The sequence below is a fragment of the Montipora capricornis genome, chromosome 7 (genome assembly GCF_036669925.1).
Source record: "Montipora capricornis isolate CH-2021 chromosome 7, ASM3666992v2, whole genome shotgun sequence".
Classification (NCBI taxonomy): domain Eukaryota; kingdom Metazoa; phylum Cnidaria; class Anthozoa; order Scleractinia; family Acroporidae; genus Montipora; species Montipora capricornis.
In genome coordinates this window covers 31,228,456-31,238,717 of record NC_090889.1, presented here as the reverse complement: position 1 = coordinate 31,238,717, position 10,262 = coordinate 31,228,456, and the positions used below count along the sequence as shown (strand labels likewise).

At 41.4% G+C, this 10,262-nt stretch overlaps 1 long non-coding RNA gene across 1 annotated transcript; it reads right to left on the bottom strand.

Moving 5' to 3' along the window:
- Positions 1-8,737: 8,737 nt before the first annotated feature.
- On the bottom strand, positions 8,738-9,138 carry LOC138057827 (uncharacterized). The gene is made up of 2 exons (XR_011133726.1): positions 8,896-9,138; positions 8,738-8,820 (listed from the first exon to the last, which is right to left on the bottom strand). It is a non-coding gene; the product is annotated as an uncharacterized lncRNA (long non-coding RNA).
- Between the last annotated feature and the right edge of the window lie 1,124 nt (positions 9,139-10,262).

The window sequence follows — 10,262 nt, the reverse complement described above, 5'->3', positions numbered from 1 at the left end:
TTCATTCCTATTTGTTGTTGGCTGTTTATATATATATTTTTTTATTGCAGAAACAAGCATACAAAACATAAGGAGACTCATTAACAAGTTGTTAATTAGTGTCCAGGTGCCATTTAGGCCCGATTTAAATGGCACATTTGACATGTGCCAAATCCAATGCAAATGAGAAAAATCTATTTTTTTTTTGCATTCATTTGCGTTAGATTTGGCACATGTAAAATGCGGCGTTTAAAACGGGCCTAACTTTATCTGGTGCATAAGTCACTGTCAAACAGTTTCAACCTGTGCAAAGATTTAAGAATTTGCTTGTGTAACTGTGAAAATGCTTACTCTGAGCACATCTAAAGCTGTGCTCAACTTTAGACCTTTGCCAATGTTTAATGCAAAGTATATTTCACACTCCAGATAGCGTGTTATCCACTCGATAAAGTTATCCAGCCTTTAATTAAAAAACTGGGACCAGGTGCTAATGATCAAAACACTGGAAGTTTGCTTAATTTACTGAAGCAGTGAAGGATTTCATGTTCTGTATTCACAAGATTTGGGGCGTCAAACTGCATGGAATGAAGTGGGAGAGGAGTTGTTGTTCCATCGATCTCTTGTTCTACATGTAAATTACAAACAAAAGACCAAGTTTAAAAATGCTATTTTTCCTTGTTCTTCAACTAATTAGGAACACCAAGAGCCCATTACTAGAATCGTCTGTCTGTCTATGTGCAAGTGAATGCAAAGCAAAACTTGACGAGCACAGGTACCCCAGGAGACTAGTCCCAAGTGCTGTGTTGTTTATGCATAACAATGCACAATCATCCAAATTGCCTTTTTAATGCCCCTCTGTTATCTTTGAGATCCATCATCTCTTACCATTGTAAACACAGAAAAGGTGAGAAGTCTCCAGCACTTAATCAAATTTGATGAATTCACAATGTGGACCAACCTTTCTGCATAATGGATTAACGTTATTTTCGGCTTTATCAATCAAGCAAATTCACTCCGATCTCTGTGATTTGCATCCCTATAATGCCAGTTTCTAGTGTTGACGTCATTGTGCGCAATCTGTCTGGGTACTAGATAATGGCAAACATTTTTCATGGCGTTTCATTCACTGGAGAGGCCGATATTGGTAGATATTGCAAATATTTGATGGAAAAATACAAATAACAGCATTTCCAAGTAACGTTTTCTCTTTTTGTGCCTTCTATTTGAGCAAAGAACCTATTTTATAGTTGTAAAAAATGACAAGTTTGATGCTCGGTATGCCAGAATCAGTATTCTTTAAATGTCCTGTATGCAGTTAATTTTACCCTCAAATTTCCCGTATCCCTATAATTTTTCACCTAAGCTGTCCCGTATCCCGATAACTCCTAACTAGGCCTCTTTGGCAACTCGCATGACAAAAGCAGATTTTTCATACGAAACTTTGCGCTTCGAGACAGAGTGAACAGAAATATGTGTATTTGGCTACTTATCATTGGCTCTTTCCAGACATTTCGATAGCTTTTCAAAGTACCGGATTTGATAATGAAAGTACCGGCCGGATATGTTTGGTTTCCTTCGTAAGGCTTCACCAAGTGCCTTGGCATTCAACCTCCCTCAAGGAGGTATGGGTCTCTTAGGGCCGATTTACACGGTACGATTTTGTCGCATGCGACAACGGCTTACGACAGGCCCACGACATGATTTGCGATTGTTGTGTACGTCAGAAAAAATGTCGTAGCATTTTAAAACATGTTTTAAAACGCTGCGACAATCGTAAGTCATGTCGTAGGCCTGTCGTGAGCTTTTCGCGTGCGACAAAATCGTATCGTGTAAATCGGCCCTTATAAATTACAACAAACAGACCCTGCCCCCTCTCCCACTTCTTAAGGTGTTCACTTTTTGGCTTGATCAAAGACTTGGTAAGGGCCAATTTACAGGGTACGATTTTTGTCGCATGCGAGAAGCGCACGACAGGCCTACGACATGACTTACGATTGTCGCAGCGTTTTAAAACATGTTTTAAAATGCTACGACATTTTTTCTGACGTACACAACAATCGTAAATCATGTCGTGGGCCTGTCGTAAGCCGTTGTCGCATGCGACAAAGTCGTACCGTGTAAATCGGCCCTAACTTACACTACTCGAACATATAGCAAGAAAAACCTACAATTGAGATTGAGATTGGAGGAAGAAAAAAGACAAAAAAGAAGACAACTAATTATAATCGGAGGGTCCAACATAGGTTTGGCGGGATGCTGGATGGGGCTTAAAATCGAGGCGGGATGAGTGATATGAAAAATTTTGAAGGCAGGCTGCGGGATGAAAATACGATAGCGAGACCGGGATATGCTTCGTTTTCGTAGGCGGGATACGGGATAGGACAGTTAAATGCGGGATAGTAAGTAACCTCACGTTATGAGTTGAAAAGCTTTAATTTGCTTGGAGAAGGAAAATTGGCCAAAAGACCCGAAGACCCCTAGAAACCACGTAAAAAAAGTAAAATACTCCGACCTATATGCCGCTCACCCAATTTTCTGTTTGTTCTCTCGGGTGACGCGGGTTAAAAGTAAGTCAATCTCTTTTCATCCACGTTGCGTTCGTTGACATGAGCGCGATGGCGACATCGTCTCACTCCGCCAACCTCCTCTGAAACCTCTGACATAATATAAACTGCGTTGCAATTTATTACTCGGAATACCTGAAAGGTATCCGAGTTATATTCTGGGAAGAATTTAGTTTTCTGTGCAGCAAATGGACAATAGAATTAGGAGGCGGTGATTTCATTGGCTAAAAGCAATGTACTACACCCCTCCGAGCAATACATTTGACCTCCCTCCCTAAAATAAACACAAACTTCAGATAGCGAGAGACTTGAAACAGCCTCACGTCTAACAGAATTCGATGAAAATCGGAATTTATAACGTGCAGTGGGGCTTCAGCGTGACTCGTTTAATTTCGTTTGCTGATTCAAAGCCCATGTTCCACGAGATAGCAAATGACGCAATGCAATGCAGCTGAACGTGAATATGCTGGATATGTTATAAGATATTTACTATAATCCTGCCTGTTGATATAAACATGACTAAATCGCCAGTACAGAACTTCCAGTAGCGGTATGTTATAAATGGCCGAGATTTCTTAGTCTCTTTCTGCCTCAGCTGTTCTTTGTACGAACATCATCCGCCGATGTCTATTTTTCTCTTTTTATTGTTAGTTACCTAGAGCTGGAGGTCACCGGCCGCGTTACTCACAACACTCTTAATTTGGAACCTTCGCAGATGGATACCGTTTACCCATATTAATATTACAATTGAAACACGTTTATCTGATGTCATGCTACATACTAGATCCCGCAAAGATAGACATAACGCCCACGTAATTTCCATTCAAACAACCAGTTCCAAGACATACTACCCCTACAGCTATGTCACCTGTTGAATTTATTTGCAATTGTAAACACTAAGCGATTTCACAAGTACATTATCTGCGTTGTTATGAATGAGCAACTGGCTGCAGAAACATTTACTTATTTTGTTTCGTACTTGGCAAATTAAAACAAGCGCTCGAGAGGCGCATGTGACTAAATCAGAGATGTATAAGGGGAAAAGAAGTAGAATATTCTGTCATGTGTATAGGGGTGGCTGAATTGTGGGAATTGATTCACCACAGCTTTCACATCGATAGTTTTTCGACCATTGAAAAATTTACGTGCGATAGACATTTTCACTGTCACGCAACAAAAAAATAAATTCGAAACGTTCGATCAAAAAGGCCAATAACTTGGAACGTTGCGGGAAACAAATTTAGAGACCACCTCCAATTCTCAGATCTTTGCGGTACATCGTTTCTGAGCTCTTTGTCGAAGAGTTGAAATCACAACTTTTATTTGTGTAGGTGGATCAAAGTGGACTTTACTTTGCCTTTAAAGCGCAGAAAGCGCTTACTTTTCGCCCATGAGATAAAATGCATGAACACATCTCCTAATTTACTTGAAAGGCTCAAACTGCTTAGATTCATAGGGATAGATATTTTTTTCATTCAAATACAGTGGAAGCCCGCCTAACGGCCATACATTCTCTTATAGAAAACCCTCGTTAATGCGGTCACCCGTTAATACGGCCAACGGCCACAATTTTAAATCCCAAACAGTAGAGTCCTCTATAATTTCAATTCACCCCGTTAACTCGGCCACTCACGCCAAACTGAACTGAACTGAAAACTTTATTTAAACAGGTGACACTGATGAGCCTAAAAAAAAAAGACTCGTTACAAAAATGTACGTGAGACATGTTAATTTCATTGAGCTTCGTTAGTTACCGCTGTAATCGAACAGCCGATTTACTTTACAAAGTACTGTCAGCAACACTCCTCCCTGTTTTCATTACAAACATGATCTTGACACTACTGTAAAATCCAGTAAGGTAAATCGCGAAGGGATTAAGTCTTCGTCCTTTCTTTGTACTTAAGTCTTTCGGTTAGGTAATTACGGTGGCTTCCGTTTCTTAGAAGCATAGTAAGCTGGGCCTGTTCTTGTTTTGATTTTAGGCTCAGAACGCACAGTACACTTAACAATGTTAAGCGTTTTACCTACTGTGCGAAGTTTCAAGTATTTTATACAATTACTGTACGTACATTCCTGTTGTTTATTAAAGAGAAAAGTTTTTCTGGAAGTGCAAATGCGATTTTTGTTGTTAAGGCCCTTAAGTCATGAATTCTACCCTACCCCCGGTAATACGGCCACCCCGTTAATACGGCCAACTTCTTTCGGCCCGTTGATGACCGTATTAACGGGGTTCCACTGTAGCTTGGTATCATGGTGTCACCATGATAAGCTACGTAAGGTGACAATTAGGAAATTCGAAATACTGTATTTCGAAACGAAAGACGTCATGGAACTGGAAACTTGGAAAAAGATTTATTTTTCGGGTATCTATGACAGTTCGGAAGACCTTGCTAATTTGATGATATCACAGTGAAAACATCTATAGTTTGACAATTACGTGCTCCTGTAAAGCTTTGTTTATCTCGAAAACGGCGGCTTCATTAAACGCGTAAACGGGCTCAATTGGTCGGTTAGAAATAAAAAACGAAAGCTACGAGAAGTAACTGTTGTAAGAACTAAAACCTCACCTCAGAACCACATTCTTCACAGATGATCATCTGCGAAAACGGGGCTCCCGAACATTTCGTTCGTCCTCGCGAACTATCGGCAATTCATCGTACTGTTTGCAGAGTCCGAACTTTGGTACTCTTCGTATGCGGATTGGCCCCGAAGTGTATTCTATTGTTACATACTCATTGTCGGAAAAACTAACACGATGGCAATAGTGACTACCCGCCATGCGCAGTAGTCACAAAAACTATCTCGTCCAAAATGTATCATCCTACTTCTGCGCCACTTGGTATTCCGAGTAAACGCTTTAAAAAAGCGTCTTGTTATGAAAAGGAAACCTTTGTAAGCAGTTTTCTCCGCGTAAGGAAAGAATTCGGGCAGTTACTGAAGAAGGAAAAAACGCTAAAGAAAATCTGGGAAAACATCACGTTAGTTTGTCTGTTGTACCAAGTCAAAAACTATTGAAAAGATACATTGATGAGAATTTCTCCCTTTTTGGGACAGCGATAAAGCAGATGTGGACCATTTTATCAAACAAACTAATAAATTCTACCCTACCATCAAATTCACGGCTGAAATATCATCAGAGAACGAAGAAGAATTTGGACAAATTCCCAGTCCTAGTGGCAACCTTTGAAGTTTTTTAGAAATCGCCCTCTTCACTAGACCACAACAATCGATAGGCCCGAAGGTCTTACAAATCGGTAGGATACGTTCAAGGACGTTTCAGTTCCTGTGCCTGACACATTAACCATGCCACCATGCCAATACCTCATCTGAGCTTCTTCTTTTCGAGTGATTGCATTGGTTGCAGTGGATTAAGTGAAGCCGATTCGTGCTAGTCAGGCCGTAAAAGAGGTATGTCGTAGGTAGGAAGCTTTGAGGTTTAAAAACAAGTCCGTTGGCATCAGGAGGTCCTCACTCTCACATAGCAGTGGCCACGAACGCCATTCTCTGCCATTCAAATCCCATTCTCAGCCAGGACTCTTTATCTGGAGGCAGTGTGGCCCAGTGGTTAGGGCGCTTGCCTTGAGATGCGGAGATCCCGGGTTCAAGACCCGCTCTGACCACTCGTTGAATTTGATCCTGGTTGTCCCTGGTTCAACTTCCCAGCTGCAATTGTAAATAGCCAACTGGTTTGCCTCTGGCCAATTGGGATTCTTAACAGTTGTAGTTGTTGTGTTTTGTTGTTTCGTTGATTCATTGGCCCTGAAAAGCCCCTATGGGGAGAGGTCAATTAAGTATGTATGTATATGTATGTATCTCCCATTCCCAGTAACAAAATCCCAGTTCCCAGTGATTCCCACCAAAAATCAAGCCAATCCAAGCTCCTCATTCTACCCCTCCATCCATGACCATCAACGAAATCATTTTCCTCGACACAGTAGTTTAAAACTCATTATAAGCCGACTGAAACCTTTCAATATACACACTTCAATTCATGCGGTCAACCCCCCAGGCGTAAAAAATGGCTTCATTAATGGTGAGGCAATAGGACTTCTTAGGACCAACTCTTCGAAAACAACATAATTTGAAGAGACCCTCGAGGAGTTCAAACAACGCCTGAGAGCGCGTGGCTATCCAAACACAACCATAGAAAAAGGCAAACGAGAGGTTGTTGCCTTTTGTCACTACGTACCACCCAGCAGGTAAAAATCTTAAACAGATATTGATGAAACAATGCAGTCTAAAATCTCTGATAATGTCATAAAAAGAGGTAAATCTGTTGAAGACACGCACGTCTGTGCAAAAATATAATTTTAAGGCTCTCATGCAGAATGCGCGACGACCGCAAAAAAACGCACTGATGGAGTACGTGCAGACCTGCATGTTATTAACTCCTATCTAGAAAAGCAAGAACATAATGTTCACTCATTTCAATCCTCTGTAAGTGGCGTTTTCAGTCTAATTGAACTTTTGCGTTTAAGTCAAGTCATTACATCACTGTTTAATAAGAGTTCATCTTTGGTAATGTAGAAGCTGTATAAATTGTTGATCAGTTGAGCTGGAGCAACGTTGGTTTCAACCAGGCGGGATCGGGATGAAAATGTACATTGCGGCGGGATGGTAGGATGCGACAAGAAATAGCTAGCGGCGGGATGCGTGATTGAAAAAGGCTATTTTGGACCCTCTAATCGCGTGAATGAAATGCCAACAAATCGATCATTCTGTTTAGTAAGGAAAATAAGGCGATGTGACTTATTGTTAGTTTCAAGGGTTTATTGCGCGTGATTGTCTTATGTTTCTTCAGATCCAAAACCTTAAAAAAAAAAAAAAAGAAAAAAGAGAAAAAAGAAGCCGACAAATCTACAAATTTAGCATCAAAGTACCGGACGTGAAATAGTTAACAACCTGACAAAACGTTCGGCCTCCGGACTCAAACGAAAACCCTGTTCTAAGCCATGGAAAAATGTAATATGCATACGACCAAGAGAAAATGAGGGGACAGAGAGGGAGGCTCAAGGCTTTGGCCGGGATATGTTATGTCCACGAAAGTTATTTTTAGACGAGCGGTAGTCTTTGTTCTAGCGGAAGTCTGTCTTCTAAGACGTCCGCATGCAGTCTTGCCTCGCTCTCAGGTTCTTAGTGAAAAGAGAAAATGATGGCGCACGTGGAAGGCTGATGAATATATATTTTCTTTCAAACATCGGACCGAGGTTGGCCTGCATGCGGACGTCTCGGAAGACTTCCGCTAGTCTAAAAATAACTTTCGTGGATAAGACATATCCCAAGGGCTGGACCGGGAGCTTCCTTCTCTGTCCCCTCATTTTCTCTTGATACGACCTAAGACTGGTGAAAACCTACAGCCCTAGCTCGACATCCTGTGGATACTGAGTATTAGCGAAATCAATTGCACTATCCAATGGATAATGATTTATCCGGTGGATAGCGTTATCCACCTTTTGAACAACGGGGGCCTGTTGAGCACACGCTGCTGTTTCCCCTTAAATTTCTGGAATTTTAAACATGTCACTTCCCTGTGATTGGGCAAGCTTATCATGCAGCTAATCACGTACTGAATAGAAAAGTGATGTGATTGTAGTTTGGTCGTTCCTGTTGTAACGATTGCCTGGGAAAGGATTCGTTCATCAGTTAAAATAAAGAGAACGTTGAGTAAGTCGCTTCGTGTAACATCATCTTGCCCTCCCCTCCCATGCACCTCTCAGTGAATGAAGATGTTATCATGTTATGAGGAAACTAAACGACAAATGGTTGAAGACGCACGGATCGTTCATATCTCTTACTAAAATAAAACATGATATTGCAGTTCGGGCCCAATTAAAAATTTAAACTGAACCATCCAAGTTCATGAAAGCACAAGGGCACCGCGTAAGGGTCAATTGGGCTTAATGATAGACCGGGTTCAGTATGGGTATAATAGCAGTCAGGAGCTCATCAACGGCCGGGAGCTTCTATTTCCACTAATTTTTTGAGGCAACCCTTTCCCAAGTAAATTTATTTTTTAAAAACAACTTTGACCGCAACAAGTATGATATTTCCCTTCACGCCAAGATAACTCTGTTTGGATTGGCTTTTACAACAGTGGACGCACTGAATCTCCCAATAGACGCTATCTTGACGAGCTCATGTAGCGGTATATTTTCGAGCCCGTATTATTTTATGGGTTCCTTGTTTTTTAAGCAGGCTCTGTAGGAAATAATCGAGTTCGGTTGCTTGCAAACCCAATATGATGAAAGGCCCAGACGTCTAACTAGTAGCGCAATTGCTGAAATAAAAGCGAAAGTCTTAGACTTATTTATAGACAACAAAAAGTACCTTGGATATAACAGCACGTTCTTACAAAAGCAGTTTTTCTGCAAACACTGGAGGTTCTTCACGCCTGCACCAGCTACGTTACCATGACTTGGAAAAGGTCATATGAACGAGGTTTGCACGTGCGCTATCCAATGAAAGCTTTGCATGCATTGACTTCCGAATGCTATGAACGAAACAGCTTTGGATTACCACGGTTTATATCGTGTGCTATGTAGCAAGAATCTCTAGTTCGTGTATTAAACCCATCTCTCGTTAAGAATGAACAGTCTTTTCCAAGTAGAAGAAATGAACTGCCACAGATCGAAAATAATTAATTTGCTTACAGCCTGAAATCTTGATCCTAACAACTGTAAACCCAAACGTTTCAGTCCCACCATGTGGCGTGTTTTTCCAGTTTCTCTTAAATTTCAGCCTAAATCTAGTCGAGCGTGTTTACATTACAAATTCCTTTTACAGAAAGACAAGGTAATTAAAAACAGGCAAAGTCACACCCGAGCCCTAGACGATGCCTTCAGGGCTCACATAACCAGCGCTTATCCCGGTTTCTGTCGCGTAAAGCTATTAAGAGGATTGCCACTTCCCCTACCCTCGACGGGATGCTGGTCCATCGCAGGGGTACCCCCAGCAGAAGGTCGCTGGTAGCCATTTGCTCACCTGGGTGGAGAGACACAGTGAAGCACGGTAGCAGAGATAGACCTCAAACTTCCCACGCTCATCATCATCATCATATCTTTATTCACCCTCGGATTTTAGAGTAGCTTGGCGTAAATAATATCTCCGAGCATTTATCCTCCCCCTTCCTATAATACCAAATGACCACAGAATACAGACAACATCACCAGGAACTCCATGCCTAACTCTTTGCGAATATTGTGTGGGTTTTTAACGTCCCACGGGGTTATGAACATTGTACGATATTGTATCATCCTTATCCGAAAAGAATAGAGTGTCTAACCATTTACAGATTTAATTACAAAGGAAGCACTTTCTCCTCAGTTATTTAAAGATCCTGTGTGTTGTTCCGGCCGCGGCCAAACTCACGGTGGGCGATGCTACGTACATCGTAGCTCTCAACCAACTGAGCCATGGCAACCGGTGCGGGGTTGTTTTCTTGTCTAAGGAAACAACACAATAGCAGAGCTAGGCCTTAAACCACTCGCCCTGGGGTTAGGACTTCGTCGTGCTAACCACTACACCACGTTTACTCCATCTTTTCCCCACTTTTTTTATGGGGCTTAACAATCGAAATATTTGTTTGAGACTGAAAACGTTTTTGAGATGTTCAATATACAGGCTACCTGATGTGGACGTGGCACTACTTATTAACCCTTGGATTCCCATGATATAATAGGTTATTCTCCTGAGTACTTCCACCGATTTCTTCGTTGGTTG